At 44.7% G+C, this 21,175-nt stretch overlaps 1 protein-coding gene across 1 annotated transcript in view; it reads right to left on the bottom strand.

The window, feature by feature from the left end:
• The window catches only part of ULK4 (unc-51 like kinase 4), a 4,087,308-nt gene that overhangs the window by 644,967 nt on the left and 3,421,166 nt on the right, over positions 1-21,175 (bottom strand). The gene's annotated exons all lie outside the window — the stretch shown is intronic.

Here is a 21,175-nt window from a genome sequence, read left to right as displayed (position 1 = left end):
CTCCATTATCTTCCTTGTGTCTCCTCCCTCATTCCTTTCTTTGGCTGCTCTAACTCTTTATCTTAAAAAGTGTTATTATTATACAAACCATGTAACTATTATTTTTCTTTGAAACTATTTGTAAATCATGTAACTGTTGTTAAGGATGACCAGTAGATGAAATAATGCAAATGATCTCCATTATATCTTTTTTGGACTTACAAAGGTTTTACTGTTACATGGGTTTTCAAACTACAAGCAGTCCTTTTCTGGGAATTAATAAATTATTGATGTTAAATACTGTGTTTTAGTACAGATCTGTATATAGAATGGAAGAAGAGAATACATCATTTCATTCTCACCAGCTATTACTGTACTGTAACACTTTTTTTGCCTTTTTCCTCCCAGGCTTCCTTTATTTTTACTGTTCCACATATCCAATCTGCACTGGGTATACCAGCTACTCCATGCCCTCTCGGACCTATTTCAGTAATTGCTGAGGCCAGTCACACACTGCAGACAATGGGGATTGGCACATCTGAGCTTCCGTTCAAGAGAGTGTCTTACTATAACCTAACCTGTTTCTTCCACCTCCCTTTTTGGCAAGATGGTATAGTCCCTGAATGCAGTGTGGGGTTTGCAGCTATCACCCCACCTCCAGAATAGCTCAGCCAGGCACTGCCACCCACTGACCATGTATCCTCTGGTGCTGTCCCTAGCTTCCACCAGGGATCATTATCAACAGATACCCATATACCACCCTCCCCCTGGGATACACATGCCCATCCCTCCCTGCCACTCTGTCAGTCATGCTTGGCTAATCAAACCTGGGTCACTGTCAGGGCTTTATCCCTCTGCGCCACTGGAGTGCCATTGCACTGTAACACCTAAAAACTTTTCCCTTTCAGTAACTGAAATTGGACATAAATTATGAATACTAAAAGGCACCAAAAGTTTCTTGTGCTGGTAATACATGATTTTATGATGGTTTTAAGCTGAATCCAAAATGGTGACTGTCTCAGAAAGTCAGCAATACTTTAAAGACTGATGCACTTTCTCTGATATTGACAACTGTATCTTATTCATGAATGCAGAGTGGTCAGAATCACATAAAAAGAAGTTATGTACTCACCATAACATTCCATCTGAGTAGTTCTACTTCATTTATCTTCAACCTGTGGGATTCCATATCATATCCGAGCTGGCAATCTCACTAGCATCTGCTCTGAGCTCCAAGCTCCTCCCCTTACCCATAATACACCTCCACTACCTTCCAACCCCCAGATCGAGTTTGCTGACCCTTATACTGATAACCCGACCTGAAAAATACTTTATGACCTACAACTACAGCCTGGAGGCTGTTCATATGACAATGTTAGGAGGAAGGAATGAGGGACGGTTAATTCAAATGAAGTAGAACTACTCATATGGAATGTTATGGTGAGCACATAACTTCTTTATCTGAAGTAGTTTACTTCATTTGTTCTTCAACCTGTGGGACAGAGTCCCCAGCTACTAAACTCCTGGGTGGCCCTCATGGAAGGATATTCTGGAGCACCGCGGAACCAGAGGATGCTCTCCTTCTAGAAGTCAAATCCAATTTGTAGTGAGAAATAAAGGTATGAGATGAGGACCAAGTAGCTGCAGAACAAATAACATCCAATGAGACTCTAGACCAAAAGGCCGCAGAAGTAACCATGGACCTAGTGAAATGAGCTTTCACCTGACCAGGAGGAGACACACCTTTATCCTTATAGACCTGAAGGATGCACGAGGAAATCCACCTAGCAATAGTGACCTTGGGGATGGGTTAGCCCAACAAGGGTTTAGAGAAGGACACAAACAACTGATCTGATTTGCGGAAATTTTTGGTCCTGTGTAAATAAAATTGTAACTGTCTATGAACATCCAACAAGTGGAGTTTGTATTCCATTTTGTTAGCAAAGTTTGGGAAGAAAACAGGTAAATTAATGGTCTGATTGATGTTAACTTGTGATGCAACCTTAGGAAGAAAGGACAGATTGGTCCAAAGGGAAACCTTATATTTATGGAAAATCATATATGGAACTTTGATGGACAAGGCTTGCAGTTCTGAAACCCTTTTAGCAGAAGTGATAGCCACCAGGAATGCTGTTTTCCAAGATAATAATTTTAGATCTGTGGTTGCAGCAGGTTCAAAAGGCAGACCGACCAAAGCTTGAAGAACCATTGTAAGGTCCCATGGAGGAACAGGATCCTTGACCGGGAAGCGTAACAAGAAAAGTCCCTTTGATAAAGGCTTTACACAGTCTGGAGGAGGCCAGTGAAGCCGAATTCTCACCCACATGTAAACTAGAAATGGCAGCCAATTGAACTTTGATAGAAGAAGAACTAGCTCCCTGTTGAGAAATACTGGCTAGGAAATCAAGAATGGCAGAAATAGGGGCCGTGAAGGGGTCTAACTCCTTTGAGAAGCCCAAAAGGAAAAACGTTTCCATTTGCTGCAGTAAACCTTCCGGGTTGAAGACTTATGAGCAGCCAACAGAATAGACCTAACTGAGGAGGTTAATCCAGGAGTCCTAGTGATCATGGGAACTGGAGCAGCCAAGCTGTGAGCTTCAAGCTGTCCAGGTTCAGATGAGGAACCCCCAATGGATGTAAAAGCAGATCTTGACTGGGATCCAAGATCCAGGATGGAGCCAGAAGGTGAGAATAAAGTAAGGGAAACCATACCTGGTGAAGCCAAAACGGGGCAATGAGGATCACTTTGCTCCCCAGTTGATGAGCTTTCTGTAGAAACCTCGGAATAAGAGGTACTGGAGGGTAAGCATACAGAAGACCAGGAGGCCAAGTATGGACTAGAGCATCTCTGGGGGACTCCTCCGGCAGGGGGTTCAGAGTGAAAAACTCACTGCACTTCATGTTGGAAGGAAAAGCGAAGAGATTGCAGCAAGGCTGACCCCACTCCAGGAAGATCTGCTCCGCTACTGAAAGATTCAGAGACCACTCATAAGGCATCAGAATAGTCTGACTTAACCTGTCTGCTAGAACATTGGACCATCCCATAACGTGTGTTGCTATGAGAACACGACCGGTAGAGATCACCCATTCCCACACTCTCATGGCCTCATGACAAAGGGAGTAAGATCTGGTCCCTCCCTGTTTGTTAATGTACCAGACCACTGACATGTTGTCTGTTTGAATACAATGGTTCCCAGAGGAAGAAAGGCATGAAGGCCCTGCAACGCCAAAAGAACCGCCCTTATCTCTAAATCGTTTATGTGCAAGCTGGTCTCTACAGGGGACCACAGGCCTTGGACTGTCCTGCCCGAACAATGCCCCCCCATCCGAGTTGGGAGGCATTCGTGGTCACTGTAGCTTGGACAGAGGCTGAAACAAAGGGTCATCCCTCCAAGATCTCTGGAGAGCACATCCACCACAGAAGGGACGACTCACAGACTCGACTGAGTTGTACTGGATACGATAATGGAAGTTCCAACAGGGACCATTGTAAGCTAGTGTCCACTGTAGAATTCTCATATGTAACTGGGCGCACGGAAAAAGCGTTATGGTCACCGCCATTGAACCTAAGGCCCTCAACACTGATTCTGCCAATGGAAAATGAGAATGGTAGATTAGAGAGACATGCATCCTCAGGTTTTGTACTCTCTCCGAGGTCAGGAAGATTTTGCACTGTAAGGTGTCTATCCTTGCCCCAATGTAGTCTATATCCTGGACAGGATTTGGATGCGTTGATTGTGATCCCCAAATGCAGGACACGCTTTAAGAAATAATCCCTGGTTTGAGTAAGTAGACACCTGGTGGGAGCAGTGAGGAGCCAATCGTCCAGGTATGGATAGACCTGAATCCCCTGAAGCCTCAGGTGAGCCGCTACTACCGCCATCACTTTGGTGAACACCCTGGGAGCTGTGGTGAGACCAAAGGGTAAGGCTCGAAACTGGTAATGATTGACTCCTAGCCGGAAGTGGAGGAACCTCCTGGAGCTTCTGTGCATTTTTATGTGATAGCAGGCATCCTGGAGGTCTAACGAGCACATCCAGTCGCTCTCTTGCAGGTATGGCATAATGGACTGTAGTGTGACCATCCAGAATTTTTCTTTGGCAACTGACAGGTTCAGGGTAGATAGGTCCAGAATGGGCCTTAAGTCCCCCATTTTCTTTGGTACCAAAAAGAACCTGGAGTAGAAGCCTGATCCAGACTGATCTGGGGGGACGGGTTCGATGGCATGTTTTTTTAGTAGCTTGTGCTGCTGCCTCCCTTTGCATGGGTGGTACGTCTGGGAGGTATTTGGGAGGAACCACAAATGGGATAGAATATCCTCTGGATATGATCTGAAGCACCCAGCAGTCTGATGTTATGGACTCCTATGCCACCAGGTGAAATGACAATCGTCCCCCGACTGCCTCCAGAGTAGAGCAGTCGGGCAACCCCCTCAGGGTTGATGTCCAGGCCTGTCCCAGAAAGGTTCTCAAGACCCAAAATTCCTCAGACCCCTCTACCTCTGGGCCGGCGTCCATTCTGTCCCCCTCTGCCTCTTGAGGAAGAAGAGCTCTGAGTGTCCCGGGAATATTGTGACTTCCGGAACCACATCTTCTTCTGCCCTCTCTGATACCGGGAAAAGGATCTTTGAGGGTTCGAGAAGTGGATTCTGATGGCAGACAGTGTCTTCCCATCCTTCTCACTCTGGACTAAAGTCTCTTTGATGGTCTTAAAAAAGAGAGTAGAGCCGTCATAAGGGGCATTGGCAAAGGACGCTTTAAAAGGTTCCGAAAACTGACATAGTCTGAGCCAGGCGTTGCACCTCATGGACATGCCGGATCCAGCTGCCCTAGCCACTCCTTCAGTAGCATGTGAAAGGAGTCACATGGATGTGTTGGAGACTGCTTTCAAAGTGGCCATCCTTGCGGAGAATGAGTCCCTGTCCTCCTGTGACATGGACTTAGGGAGAGACTCAGCCAGCTCCTTGACCAGGTCGCACTGGAGTCTCGTGACATGGGCCAGGTAGTTCAGTGCCCTAATGGAAAAGGTTGCTGATGCATTAACCTGCTGCCCTAAGCAGTCCATTATCCACGACTCTCGGTCAGGAGGATGAACCGAGGAACCTCTTGGGCTAGTTCCTTCTTTGTGGCTGCTGCTACCACTATAGCATCTATTGGGGGAGCACTTGTTCCACACTGGCCTATCTGATGATGGACTCAAGATCTTATCAGGCCATTTAAGGATTGGTTCCATAGAGTCTGGCTCCTTCCAGGCCCACGAGGTGACCAGGGGATCTGTGGGAGGGGACACCCAGGAAGTAGATGGGCCCGTGCCGAAAGCCTCCAGGAACATGGACTTATCAGAAGAAGGTTTGAGGGCGTTCCAACCTCCCCACTGGCGAAGGATTTAGGTGACCTGGGGGAACCTTCCCCATAATCCAAATCCGTGTCCTTGATGAGGGACTCGGGGGAGTCCAAGTGTCTCCTCTTACACGTATGCTTGCGAGGCTCGTCTCCAGTGGGGTTCTCCGGGGGAACTTGCAAGCCACTTGTTCCTCAGGGGAAACCGTCTGGGGCTCCTCGAGTACAGGCTGTCCCTCTGTTAAAATGATGGGATTCTTAGATAGAACCGAGAGAGCTGGGGTGGAGTCCGAGGGGATAGTCAGGGGTCTCGATCCAGCGAAGAGAACCCTTTATACCACTTCGAGAGAATTGGAGCTGGGCCCGAAGTGGACAGAGCTCCGCGGGAGGGAACTTGGCCCAACAAACCCGGAGCCGATGAAAAAAGTTCCGCTACCTCGGATCCGACACCCAAGCCCCGGCTCTTTGAGCTGCTTGGATCTGAACTGGTCGGATCTGACATGCTCCAGGCAGCTGTCAGAGTTGAGGAAGCAGGTACCATCAACGCCGACCCCTGACTAAGGCCGTCCTTGGATCCGAGTACTCCAAAACCGGTGGACACAACGGAGAAGGAGAAATCGGTGTAAAAAAAGGGAAGCGAGCTTCCCCCTCCACAGGGAGAGGGGGCTGGCAAGACACCCCATCTGGATCTGAGTATGAATGAACCTCCTCATCATTTTATCCATGTCAACTTCCGATAAGCTCCGCGTGGACCTCGAAGAGGCCACAGACTCCAACCTTGTGGGTCGAGGAACCAAGGCCCTAGATGGAGAATGTGCCTCCTCCGGCTCCGGGGAAAATCTCGGAGATCGGAGCCGAGGGGAGTCATGGATCCTAGGCTGACTTTTGGCGGGAGAAGGGAGGTCCGGGGACCTCTTACGTTTGTCAGGTCTGTGAGATTTTGGCTCTCTCTCCTTCTCTCTGCCCCTTTTCCGCTCCTCTTCCACAAGCTTTGAAATGGGAGGTTGAGTCCCAGCCTGGGGGGGGGAGGAGAAGCAAGGGCAAGAGAGGAAGGAGTGGCAGCCACAGCAGCCACTGTGACTGAAGCAGAGGACGAGGTAACCACCTCAGAAGTGGGAAGAAGGCCTTTCAGGGCCAACTTAGCCTTCCTGTCCTTGATGGCTGGCGGGTTAAAACCCGGGCATATAGAGAAGTCAGTATTTAGGTGGGCAACGCCCAAGCACATTACAGAAAGAGTGTGGCCATCTGCCGGAGACAATTTATGGCCACACTCAGTGCACCTTTTGAACACAGGCTTATCAACCATGCTTCTATCCAGCCACTCAATCAAGAGAAGGGAAAAAAGGAGAGAGAAATAACCAGTTTTCCCACTCAAACCACTCACCACACACTCAAGTCACACAGAACACACTGAGGGGGGGGAAGTAAAGCACACTAACAAACTAATGCGTAACTACAACAAAGGTTCAATTCATGACGCACCAGTGAGGGGAGGAGAAGAGGGAACCTACATTGAAACACTATACTAATATTTCAGAGAAAAAAGCTGCTTAAAAGCAGAAAAACCCACTCACTACTTGGAGCTCAGAAGATCACGATGTTTCAGCAAGCCACAGCAAATGAGATCTGGGGTTGGAAGAAAGTAGGGGTGCATTATGGGTAAGGGGAGGAGCTTGGATCTCGGAGCAGATGCTAGTGAGATTGCTGGCTCAGATCCGATACGGATCCGGTATCCCACAGGTCTCACAGGTTGAAGACCAAATGAAGTAAACTACTTCAAATTAAACATTTTAGCACTCTTTAGTCATATTCACACTACCAATTTTTAGGTATCAATACATTTTAAGGTAGTGTCTTATTCACTTAGCAGTCCCTATTTTCATAACATGTTGTTGTTGTATCTTTCGGCTTTTCCCGGTTAGGGGTCGCCACAGCGGAACTCTGGTCAGCTAATGATTGGCAGTAGATTTTTACATGCCGAGTTGCCAGCTCTGACGCACAACCTTCAACGAAGGTACGCCCATTCACGCATGTCTCAACACAGAAGACGCTTTAGCTGAGAATCGAACAGGACAACGTCATACTGTGAGGCGACAACGCTACCGCAGCACCACCACCGCAGTCCCTATTTTCATAACATAATACTATGATATTGACATTACTGTCATTCATATACATATATCTATGTCTCTATCAAGGACTAATCTGGTTCTTTCACTGCACACATCATGTTTTAGTTACCTTTCATTTATTTGTTGCATTTTAATGAAGTCAGCTTCTTTTTGTGTTGTAATACCAAAACCCTATTAGTTTGAAACTGGCTGTATTGACTGCTTTTAATTTTTGAAATACATATATATATATATATAGCTGTGTGCACGTATACATACGCTTCCTAACCGATAACAACATGGGGACCCTAAAGCCATCTAATTACCAGATATTTCATTGCCTATCCTTTGACTCAGCACTGTCACCAGCCCAACCTAATCTTTTAGGCATCTGTATATACAGTGAATGGTTTGGAGAGGTTGGGGACTGATTCGGCACAAAGTCTTTGTTTAAACCTTTTTAACATTTACTTAGCTTTTGAAATCCACTTGACTTGTTGAGGCAGCTCCCTTTGGTCAGACTGGTTAGGGGACTTGCATTGGAGGCAAAAAGAGAGACAACATTTTGGTAATATCCAGAAGGTACCCAAAAGCCCTTAATAGCTTCTTTATCTGAGATATAGGCCAATCTTAAAGATTCAACCTTTTCTCTATGGTTTGATTAGTTCTCTCCCAATTGCAAAGCTAAGATATTTCACCCCAGTCACATTTAGCCTGGCCTGTCTTAGTGAATTTAACACTGTTTGCACCCAAGGAAAGTGAGTATCCCAGTTTTCTGAAAGTATAACAATGTCATTCAGACAGACCACAGCATAGGCTTAGTGAGTGAGTCTCCAGTACATGGTCCATTAGTCCCTGAAATATGTTTCCAGCTCCATATGAAAGGACAGCCTACTGGCCATAGAAACACAGTTGTCTCCTTTGTTTCATCAGTTAAGAGAATCTGCTAATAACCTTTGCTAAATCCAGGGCATTTAAGAAACTAGTCTTCCCTAACCATTTCACCAGCTCATCTACCCCATAGGGCAGCTGTCAAACCTGGAGAAAATATTGAGCTTATGAAGTTGCTATAAAATCTACCATAGCCTGGAGTTTTGGAACTAAAACAATGAGGTTGTTATAGCTGCTAGTGGACTCAAATAACCACTAACTTTAACATTTTCTTTATCTCCTCTCTGACTGCCAGCAGCTGTTAAGCTTCTGCTACTGTGTAGGATCTTAAGGTAACCCATTCTTCTGAAAATGTCTCAATGTGATGTTTAATAACACTTGCCCTTCCTAGTGGTTCTGAAAAGGTGTCTTTGTTCTGCTGAAAGAAATTTTGAACCTGCTGCTTTTAAAGCTTTGAGAGGATTTCATCCACCACCATCACTCGAGGGAACGAAAGCATTCACTTTTTTTGTTCATGGTCTCCAAACTCAGCAACCATGCTTACCACACTTACTTTAACCCCCCTCCCCCGGGCTTTTGAATATTTATATGACAAATGTGCTCAGCATCTCTCTTTCCTCTCTGTCTCACTTCATAACTTACTTCTATTTATTCCCTCAATTACCACAAAGGGCCCTGAAGAATGAAAATGGACATCACAGATGGAACGTTATGGTGAGTACATAACCAGAACTAAAAACTGGTCTCCCATATGGAACTTACTCTGTTTTCAGCATTTCTGTTACAGACTCCTTTTTGGCTTGCTTATGCCCTCTACATGTGCTCTTGTATCATAGGCATCACTACTTTCAATCTTTCCTGCAAATCGATATTAATACTCTATGACACTCTTAAAAGGTCTCCTACCATACAAAAATTCAAATGGCATGAACACCACAGATGCTTGAGATACCTCTCAATATGAAAACATTAAATAAGGCAACAGCTGGTCCCAGTCATTCCCATCCTTCTCAATAATCTTGCTTTTATGATTTGGTTAAACAAATCAAACTGTTTGGAGGTGAAACACTGAGGATTTTAGTTGTTTTACTTAAAGGCTCTGACAGAGGCATCTCATGGCTTTGGACAAGAAGGGTGTACCTTGGTGCAATAGGACCTCCTTTGAGATCCCTATCTGGGAAAATAGCAATACCAGTTGTTTAGTGATTGCTATGGAAAAAGAAGTTATGTCTTACCACAACGTTCCATCTGTATTGCTGATCCTTGTTCAGTCATTACATGTGGGTATCGGTTCCGACATCGGACCTGAGCCAGGCATCTTCCAAGCTCGCACCAGCAACAAACTCTTGAGCCAAAACTCTTACCCAGAATTCCCCTCTCCCTGTTACCTCAGATTGAGTTTGCAAGTCAAAAGAAGGTAGAGGCTACCTCTGGTCAAATGACCTAACAGAACCGGATGGTGAGATCCACTAGAAGCCACAGGAGAGGGAAGGAGGGAGGGTCGTAATGACTGAACGAGGATCAACAATACAGACGGAACGTTATGGTTTATATATATCTTCTTTATCTGATAGTGTTAATCCTCGTTCAGTCCTTACATGTGGGACAGAGTCCCCAGCTACCTTTATTCCTGGGAGGCTCTCATGGAAGGACATTCCGGAGCACCACAGAACCAAAAGATGCTCTTCCCCTGGAGGCCAAATCCAATTTGTAATGATTGATGAAGGTATGAGGAGTAGCCCAAGTTGCAGCTGCACAAATGTCATGTAAAGAGGCTCTGGCATGGAAGGCAGCAGAAGTTGCCACCGACCTTGTAGAATGAGCCTTTATGGTAGTAGGTAATGGAATATTACGTTTTCTATAGATGAAGGTTACGCAGTCTTTTAACCATTTAGCCAATGTGACCTTAGCAACAGTACATCCTAATCTAGATCCAGAATAGGCCAAAAATAACTGGTCTGATTTATGAGAAGCCTTAGTCCTGTTCAAGTAGAAGCGAATTTGCCTGTGAATATCTAGTGTATGTAGGCAATACTCTCCTCTGTTTGAATGATTGGGGAAGAAAACTGGCAATTCAATGGTTTGATTAATGGACATTTCAGAGATCACTTTGGCAGAAAGGAAGGATTAGTTCTCAATGACACTCTATCTCTATGAAAAATTAAATATGGTCTCTTGATGCATAAGACTTGAAGCTCAGAGATACGTCTGGAAGAAGTAATGGCGACCAAAAACAAGGTTTTCCATGACAAATATTTGAGGTCGCAAAAAGAAGCTGGTTCGAAAGGTGGCATTGTCAAAGCTTGTAGGACTAATGACAGGTCCCATGGTTGAGTAGGTTCTCTAAAAGGGGGTTTTAGATGATTCACACCTTTTATGAAAGTCTTGCATAATTTGTGTGACATAAGAGAAGAGTCTTGGACACCATCATGAAAATTAGATATTGCAGCCAAAAAAACTCTAATGGTAGAGGCAGACAGACCGGGCTGAAATAGGGTAGACAGATATTCCAGTACTGTCGACACTGGTGCTGAAAAAGGATCTACTTGTTTTTCTTTCAGCCAAAAAGTAAATCTTTTCCACTTGCTGAGATATGTAATTCTGGTGGAAGACTTATGAGATGCAATAAGAATGTCACATACTAGCAAAGAAAGATCATTCTGCCTGGCAATCAAAGGAATTGGAGGAGGCAAGCTGTGAGCTTCAGGGTGTTCAAGTTGGGGTGAATCAGATTCTGCGGATGGGAGATCAACCCCGGGGTTGGATGCAGAATCCACAGTTGATCTAGCAGGTGAGGCCAAAGGAAGGGGAACCAAATCTGACAAGGCCAATATGGTGCTATGAGGATTACTTTGCTCTTCAACCGGTGGGCTTTCTTCAGAAACTGGGGAATGAGGGGGAGAGGTGGAAATGCATAAAGCAGACCCGAGGGCCAATTGTGGACTAGACCGTCCATGGGTGACTCTCCAGGAGGGGGAATCAGGGCGAAATAGTTGCTGCATTTGTAGTTGGTTGGGGACGCAAAGAGGTCACAGCAAGGAAGACCCCAGCGGTTGAAAATCTCCGCCGCTATCAAGGGATTCAGGGACCACTCATGAGGTTGTAGAATACACCTGCTGAGTCTGTCTGCTATCACGCTGGAACTCCCTGGAATGTGCATTGCTAGAAGAAAACAGTTGGTAGCCATCGCCATATCCTCATGGCCTCTTGACAGAGTGGGTAAAATTTGGTTCCACCTTGTTTGTTGATGTACCAGACCGCCGCCATGTTGTCTGATTGTATCGCAATAGTCCCAGATGGCAGCAGGGGATGGAATGCTTGCAATGCCAGAAGCACCGCCCTCAGCTCTAGAACATTTATATGCAGATGGGCCTCCATTTCGGACCAAGTACATTGGATTGTCTGTCCCTGAAATAGCCCCACCACCCCGTCAGGGAGGCGTCCGTGGTCACTGTAGCCTTGGGCTGTTGGGGGGAGAAGGGACGAGACCATTGTGATGGATTGCACGCCATCCACCAATTTAAATCTTGTTTGCACCTGTGAGTTACCCGAACCTTGTCTGAAAGAGGATACTGAAAGGGATACCACTGGGTGAGCAGTAGCCATTGTAGAAGCCTCATGTGAAACCTGCCCAGGGGGAAATCATAATGGAGGCTGCCATGGAACCCAACAACTGGAGAACAGAATAAGCTGTGGATTTCTCCCTTGAAAGGATTGGAATCAGTAGCTACTTTATCCTTAGAATTCTGCTCTGGAATGGATGCTCTGCAATTCTTTGTATTCAAGATGACCCCTATGAATTCTGTGGACTGAGATGGGGTGAGATTGGATTTTTGCCAGTTTATGGTTATGCCTAGCCTTTCTGCACTGAGGAGAGAGTATGCCACGGCTTCTTACAATAGATGTCTGGTGGGGGCGGAGATGAGCCAATCGTCTAGGTATGGAAACATCTGGAATCCTTGTAGTCGCAAGTGAGCTGCGACAACTGCCATGCACTTTGTGAACACTCTGGGGGCTGTAGAGAGTCCGAAGGGCAGTACTCTGAACTGGTAATGGCTGGCTCCCGTACGGAAGCGAAGGAATCTTCTTGACGGTCTGTCCACTTTTATGTGGTAGTACGCATCATGAAGATCTATCGAGCACACCCATTCGTCTTTTTCCAAAAGCAGAAGGATAGACTATATTGTGACCATCCTGAATTTCTGTACTTTTACAAACTTGTTCAATACACTGAGATCCAAAATTGGTCTCCAGTCCCCTGTTTTCTTTGGCACCAAAAATAGTCTTGAGTACAATCCGGATCCTATCTGGTTTGGAGGGACTATTTGGATGACTCTTTTTCTTAGCAGCTTTGAAATCACTAATGCTGCTTCTTCCCTTTGACTGGGTGGAACATCGGGTAAGCTTGTTAGGGGAATGGGACAAAGGTTGAAGGGGATATGATAATCTCTGGTTATTATCCTTTGTACCCAAGAATCGGTGGTAATGGTTAGCCAGGCAGAAGGATACAAAGAGAAATGACCCCCAACCAGTTCCAGAGGAAAGCAGTTGGGCCGCTCTTCAGGAGCGCTGGTAGGAATGGCCAGAGAAAGAATCCCTGGAACTCTGGTTACGCGGACCCCCTCTGCCCCGAAAGGGGCGTCTTCCCTGTGAGTTTCCCCCTCTGCCTCTAGGGGAGAACTTGGCCTGTGTGTCACGGAAAGAACCTTGAGACTTTTGTGGCATATCGTCCCACTCTTCTGGTTTATGGAGAAAGCCCACTGAGGGGAAGAATAACGACACCCACAGCAGAAACCGTCCTGTTCACATCTGGCCAGTGTGCTTTTAACCTTGGGTCTGAACAACGATGAGGCTTCGATGGGAGCACTGAGAAAGGAAGCCTTGAAGGGTTCCACGAAATTACACAAGCGCATCCAGGCATGTCATCTCAGAACAATGCCTGAACCCACTGCTCTAGTTGCTCCTTCTGATGCGTACGATACCAGGAGCATGGAGGAGTTAGAAATTGATTCAATGATGGCTAGCTGAGAGGCCACTTTGTCACGGACCTCATCAGACACAGCTCCAGCCAAAGTTTCAGAGAGATCAGAAATTAAGTCTCTTTGAAGCCTGGTAAAATGTGCTATATAGTTCAGGGACCTGACTGCAAAGGTCGCTGATGCAAAAGTACGCTTCCCTATCCTGTCCAGAGCCCGGGACTCTTAGATGGGCGGATGGACATTCTGGCTTTCTTCTTCCATCAGGTCCTTTTTAGTTGCGGCCGCCACCACCAAAGCATCTACAGGAAGACCTTTGGACCAATGGGGATCACTAGCAGGAGGGGGCAAAATTTTATCTGGCCTCCGGGGAATGGCCTCAACAGTCTCAGGAGCCTTCCACGCACGCTGCACGATGGGCCGGACAAGTTCATCAACAGGTGGAGTAACCCAGGAGGCAGGGGGCCGGGCATGAAGGGCCTGCAGAAACACAGACTGTTCAGAGGTCGGGTTAGAGGGCTGTCAGTCACCTCTTTGTTTAAGGATTTCAAGGATATCACCAAAGGATACCTCAGAGGGTGATTGAGCGGACTCTTCCCCATCATCAAAGTCTGTGTCTTCAGTAAGGGACTCCTATGTGGAGTCCATGTGCTTCCTCTTGCACGAGCTCTTTTGATGATCTTCCTCAGAGGGAGAAGCTGGGGAAGACAGCGCAAAAGGGGTCTCCTGTGGGAATATGTCCTGAGGCCCTTGTGCCCGGTGTCTGCTAGGAGCGGCTTGTGTACATTGCACTCCAGAGGAGGGCGGGGAGAGTGATAGTGCAGGATCGCCAACTGATGCCAGAGCCTTCTCCATTAGCTGGAAGGTCGGTCCACCTGAAGAGGGATGGGTGCCTAGGGCAGGGGTCACCCCTCGCCTAAGTGGCTGAGCCTGCCGACTCGGAGTCCCTGGATGGCTGTGAAACACCAAATTATGTATGCCACAGCTGACATCCTGGGCCATGACAAGACTCTCCTGCCACAAAGACAACTGCAACTCCTTAAAGAGGTCCATAAAGGGAACCATAGTGGGGGAAGACTGTGCTATATCAAGGGGCTTCAAAGGCAATGAAGAAGGAGAATAAGTTGGGGTCTTTGGTAAAGAGTGATCACCTCCCGAGAAGGATAGGTCCTGGGGGAGGGATACCACTGGCCAAAAGCACTTGATCCACCAGACGCAACACATCGTGTTCAGAGAGGCTTCTAGTGGATTTCACGGACATGGCTGAGTGAGACTCAGGTCTATCCAAGGACAGAGCAAACTCGGTGCCCACCATGGAGATGGCCTGCACTGAGAACAACAGAGCTATAATGGACTGAACTACTGGTGTCTGCACCGAGGAAATCATCGGTGCCGAAGGCATGGTCTGCACCGACGATGAGGTCAGTACCAAAGTGGTTGTTGGCGCTAAGGCCTGAGCCGAAAACATTGGTGACGAAAACTGAATGGTCGGTACCGAGAGGGTAGTGGGTGCCAGGTAAGTTGTCAGAGCAGAAAAAGTAATGGGCGTCGAAACATCCATCGACATCATAACATTCTGCATCGACTGGACAGTCGGTGCCAGTAAGGGAGTCTGAACAGAGGAGCTCCTCGGTACCGATGCAGTATGGGGCATACTAGTCGGTGCCGAGGTCGGAGAATGTCTAGGCACCGAAAGTGCTGGAGCCAAAGAAATCAATTCTGAACTGGAAAGTTTAGCTTTCTTGGGTCCCGGTTCCTGAGGGTCCCCAGCTGGGGACGAAGGAAGAGACTTGGCCTTTTTATGTTCATCACTCTTTTTCTTATGGGATCTTGGATGGGTAGAAGCCTCTGACCCAGAAATAGCCTCTGAAAAAGGAGATTTAAGTAGCCCCTTCAATATTAATTTATTTTTCCTCTTAAACATCCTGTTAGAGAAATTCTTACAAATCCCGCAAGGTGGGTCAACTGTTAAATGAGGCACACCCAAGCAATAGACACACAGGGAATGTGCATCTGAAGTAGGTAATTTATGGCGACAATCTAAACATCTTTTAAGCCCTGGGCTACCTTTTTTATCTGTCATATGTTAGAAGGAAAGAAAGAAAAAACAGAAAAATACCAGCAATGGTACAAGAAATACCCGAAGGTAAGAAGGAAAAGGGGTTTACCAATCATGGTAAAAAAAGAATTACCTCACGGTAAAAAGAGAGGAAAGGGAGTTGAAAAGGATTCAAAAAAGGATAGTCGCTAAATGCGATAAGGTAAGAGATATCTAACAACTTTTTTGTGAAAAAAAAGCTGTCTTAGAACTTAGTATGAAGAAAAATACTGTACTTAGCTTAAGAGAAGTAGCTTGACACGACCGAATGGCAATGCGGCAAACAAAATCTGGGGTAACAGGGGGAAGGGAATTCTGGGTAAGAGTTTTAGCTCGAGAGTTTGTAGCTGGTGCGAGCTTGGAAGACAGCCGGCTCGGTTCCGAGGTCAGAACCGATACCCACATGTAAGGACTGAACGAGGATTAACAATATCAGATTTAGTATTCCTAAGTGGGGATACAGCTTCAGGGAATCATGAGGTATAGTCTTGCACCACCAGTATATACTGATGACTAATACTGGAGTGAATTAAGAATCTCATAATATCTGTCACAATCCCTTCAAAGGGAACTTTGATTACAAAAAGGGATTCCTAAAGCCCAGCTTAGGTGATGTCCACTGAAATTCAGGACACCTGGCACAAACAATATTTTCTTCATGACACAGTGGCTAACAGAACCCTTGTTTTGGTTTTATCATGCCTAAATGACTCCCTAGTACATGACTATGGGCCATTTTCATAACTATTACCTTAAATGGCTTGGGTACCAATAGTTGGTGGACAATCTTTTGAGCTTTCTCCTTAGCTACATTACAGATGAGGTTGTTCTAGACAAGTCATTACTCTGGCTATGTTTTCAAAAGCATGGCTTAATGCTTTGTCCTTCCACTGGGCTCTTTTAATGCTTAACTGCCTTTGTGGAGGCTGGAAAGCCTGAGATCCTCATCTTCTTCTGTTGCTCTGAGGGTAGAAGGCCATACTTAATCTGTGAACAGGGCAGGTATAGGAACTTCCACATCCCACTCCACCCCAAAGAAAGGCAGTTCACTCCAGTGCTTTAGGGGACTTTCACTGGTTAAGCCACACTCTGCCTTTGTGATTCTTCACTACCCTCCATTCTTATCTGAGTTTGGAGTTTCAGCCCTATTTTGAGTTCATGGTACCTTGACTCTTCTCTAGCTGTTTACACTCTTACCTCTACTGAGCACCTCTGTTGTACAGAAGCACAGACTCTCTTCTTTAGACAGATTTATCAATACCTTGGTCTGCCTCAAATTCTTTATGATTACCCAGGGTCCTTTAAGGACAGTCACTAACCTGGGTGGGTTGTCTCTAATATGTTAATCAGTGTTCTGTGTCAATTTTGACTTCACATCAAGAACTATTCCAGGCTCACTTCTGTTATCTGTTTCCACTGATTTTCGAAAAAAAAATGTAAAGTCTTTTCCAATTATACATCATGTTTAAGATAGAGAACCATGGCTACTGGGTGCAAGACATTCCCAAATTGGGTTTGGCAATGACATGTGGAATTGCAAGGGAACAGAGTTGCAAAACCATAATATGTGAAATTTCTAGACAGTGAAAACACAAACAATTTCTCACAGAATATTAAGGTTTTACTGGTACAACTCAAAATGGTCTACCTTTGCCAGAATGCAACTAACGTATGAGCGGTAAATAAAACGGGACGCTTATAGTAAAACAAACAGTTGTCCACAGGCAGGTTTATTTTTCCTTGAAGATCTTGCTTTGGTTCTATCAGGTACGGCAGAGTCAATACAATTGTACAGATGCTTGTATAAAGCTTTGGTGTATAACTCAGCATAGGTGTCTGTTCCATCAGTGGGGGGAGGAGCTATGAAGCTATTTATGCTGTCACGTAAGAGTCTGTAATTTGCCTTGGAGAAGTTTTTTAGTCTAGTTATTGCTAAGGGGATGTCTTGTGTTATAGTTACTTCTAGAGAGACTGATTTGTCGTCAGATCTCTCCAGGGAAGGCCACATACTGGGGGTGGTGCAGCAGTCCTCCATGTTGGTGAGCACCAGGTCCAGGGTGTTTGAGCTCCTTGTGTGTGTGTGTTAACCAGCTGGTCCAGGGCATTGGAGTTAATGATGTCCAGTAACCTTTGGGCAAGTGAGTTAGAACACATATAAAGTCACCCAAAGCCAGGGTGTTTAGTTGCATCTTGATTGACTCACGTAGATTCAAGTAGGCTAAGTGGTTGTCCTGATTCATGGAGGGGGTCCTATAGCTGGCAATAACATGAAGATGGGTCTTACCTACAGTCAATTGCACCCAAAGTAATTCAAGGGAATTGCGCTGTTCAACCAATCTAGAGGTGTTATTTATCTTTAATGAATAATGATACACAACCTCTTTTAGTTCTAATACCTTCACTTTGTGGTCTGAACATGTGGAAGAAAATGTAACTTGGTACAGCTGAGGTGCTCTCCGCAGCCTTAAATCAGGTCTTAGTGACTGCACAAATGTCAGCATCTTCCAGGGTGTGGACTGCTTCCAGTGAGTGCAGTTTCTGGTTTAGACTCCTAGCATTTAGCAACATAACCTTGAGGTTGTTTTTAGAGGGTATTTTTATGTTGGGAATTTTGTTCTTGTGACATTGCTTAAAAAAGCACCACAAGAATGGCAAAAGGCTTAGCCAGTAACTGAAATCCCAGGGATGACAGATGACCATCTCTGGCAAAGCACTGAGGTTTGTCGATCATGTCACCCCAGACTGACAGATACTGGATCCCCTTTGAATGACACCAGAAACTAAGCCAATTGTTGAAGTCAATAATTTTTTGTTTGGATTTAGGTATCATCCTAGGTGAAGGTAAAATGCTGCTTAAGGCTAGGGACATACCTGCCTGAGACATATAATCTGAGAGCTCCGTCATGTCTCTCTTCATATAGTTCAGGGAGGTACATCTCAAGTCATTCACACCAACACAGAATAAAGTTCTAAGTGCACACTCCTGCCACTTGGGTGCAGGGAAACCCTCTCCAACAAAAGATGGCCTGGTTTAGTGCTCAAGTTACAGAAACAGAACTAGATTCAGCAGGTCTGAATCTAGTCTATGCTACAGCAAACAAAATGCAACAATTTCAGAATTTCAGAAAAAAACAGTTCAAATAAGCAGTGATATGGTAAAAAATGCAGTTCAAAAGTGCAATATGCAGTGAAAAAGACTACTTAAGTTTTGCAGAGATCAGCACATGGCTTGGATTTGCTTGTGTAGCAAACAACAGCAAATTGATTTAAACAAATACACAAATGAACTAACAAGAAGCCTTCAACCAGCAATTTCCAACTTAGAAGGATGTAAGCTACCTCTCCTGCCACAAGAGTGTAGATCACAAACCTTCCTAATGTAAAACAACAGGCATGAAGCCCAAGTGCTTCAACCAAAAGGCTTAGATAAGAGGTGCAATTTAATCAGGCTACTAACATGCAGTAATAAATGCAGCAGAATAAATGCAATTGAACACTTTTAAGAACAAGAAGCAAAAGCAAAATAAAGTAATAACGTAGGAAGAAATACAAATACAGTAAAAATAGCTGAATAAAGTGTATTTTTATAGATTAAGTGGGAAAAGGAAACAGAAGATAATTCATGGTTGAGAGGCTAAGGGGTGGGCCTTCCTAAATGATCTTTCTCTGCTCAGTAGAATGAGTTGATGTGACGGGACTGGGAGGAGCGTCCAAAATCAGATTTATAGTAGGGATGGGCAACTCAAAAGCCACCAAGTTTAAGAAAACAACTGGGCAGGTAGGAGGGGAAAATAAAATGCAGCCACAGATCAGCAATATTCATGCAGAGTACAGCAAGCAGGCCAAACAAATAATAGGGCATTAAGGCTAAAGGAGGAGCTTGAAAGTTTAAGTGTTCCATGAGCTGGAAAAAGCTGCTGAGTCGGATCCGAGGGTCAAATCTCTCCCCAACAGTTGAGGAATGAAGGAAAATGATAACACCAAATCAAAGGTTAAGACTTAGATGACTTTAGTCATGAAGCACAGGATTTCCTTGCCCTTGGTAAATTCAGAGAACCACTGAAATTAATTTTGGTGTATTAGGGTCGATGATTAGGTGTTCGCTGCAATGTGATTTTGGTGAACTAATACAGACCCCTTATTTAGCTTCCCTGTAAAAGTAAGATTATAATCCCCAAATGTGTCACATTTTGGAACTCAACACAGAAATCGTGCTTACAGTGGTCTTCCAAATCTAGAATACCTGATAGCATTGTTCTCTTTGGACACCAGATCCTTTTGGGACAGTTCCAGCAATACTACCATTTTACTTGGGGGCATAACTTCAAGAACCTCTCTTTTTAATTCCTGGCTATCACAAATGCTTGTGATTCCCTTATACAGTCTTCTCGCTTCCTGCTAACAACAAAAAACGTTGGTTTATTTGTAGGACCACCTACATCAGCTTCAGGCTGCACACTTTCGAATGCTTTTTTGTATTCACTACATTTCCAGTCATAAATCAAGTAGTCTTCTGAAGTACCCACTACAACGGCATTCCTTTCTCCACTGAATTTCCTCCAGTACTTCATTAAACCTGTACTGATTTTGAGGAATCAGTAACACAGATGAAGTAGGTAATTTGTTTTTCACCCTTCTGTTCATTAATGTTTGTGCTAATATGACAATTACTCTTTGCAATGGAGTATTCCTGAATTCCAGAACTATGAGCTTTGAACATTAAAAGCCTTGGATACAGCTAATGTCTTCTTGGTAAGAAAAAGTAAGACTGAAATTCTGTCTTTATTTAGCTCACAACATCTCAATACACATTTTTTCAACAAGTGCATTTCTAAATTAATGCCACTACACCTCTGGAGGCCATATTCCTCGTACTTTAATAGTATCACCCAAAAAAATCTCTAATTCTTCTTCCAGCAACCATTCATGTTTTGCTGGTAAATATGTCACATTCAATGTATCTGGTATGTGTTACTCCTTACTTGGCCTGTATTTCACTTTCAGATAATACTTCAGAAGATTAAGTAATATCCTCTGCAATCTCCAACATGGTTTTGCATAAAGACTTTCTGAATATGTTCTGCAAAGGTTTATGGTCTGCTTCTTCCTGAACGTCCTTAACACAGACATATTCTTAGAACTTCTCACATCCCTGCATTCTTGCTAATAGTTCCTTTTTGGTTTGAGCATGTTTCTTTTTAGCATATGTAAATGCTACTGACCAACAGGTAATCTGGTCTAGTTTTTTGTAGGATCACATCTCCTACAACATTCTGAATGACATCTACTTGGAACACAATCAGCTTATGTGCATAGTATGTTAGCACTGGTGCTCTTTCAACATTTCAAAACTCTTTTCTTGTTATAGCGACATTCCCAGTCTAATCTTACTCTAACAAGTATTTTAGAGGCACAGTTATTGCATACATATTAAATATAGACCTTTTAAAACACTGTATTTCTTCCAGCAACCTCTGTAATGCCAGCTTTCTTCTGGGTTTGGCATATGCAGAATTCTTTTGACTTTTTTTCCATATCAGGCTTCAGTTACTCTGAGTTTCAGACTTGGCACACTTGGTTTACATTTTATGTTATTTAGACTGAAATTACATTGTCTTAATCTATGTGACAGCTGTTTCAGTCTTTTGTCATGTTCTCCTTACAACTAACCCAAGATCAATCGATAATCAGTTAGTTTTAAACATTTTCCAAGTCATCAATTTCCTATGCATCATCTCTTTGGAAAAATTCTAGTGTTTGTGAAATGCTAAACGGTAGGCT

This window comes from Protopterus annectens, chromosome 3.part0 (assembly GCF_019279795.1).
Source record: "Protopterus annectens isolate FY-2018-M chromosome 3.part0, PAN1.0, whole genome shotgun sequence".
Classification (NCBI taxonomy): domain Eukaryota; kingdom Metazoa; phylum Chordata; order Ceratodontiformes; family Protopteridae; genus Protopterus; species Protopterus annectens.
This window is presented reverse-complemented; position numbering and strand designations above follow the sequence as displayed.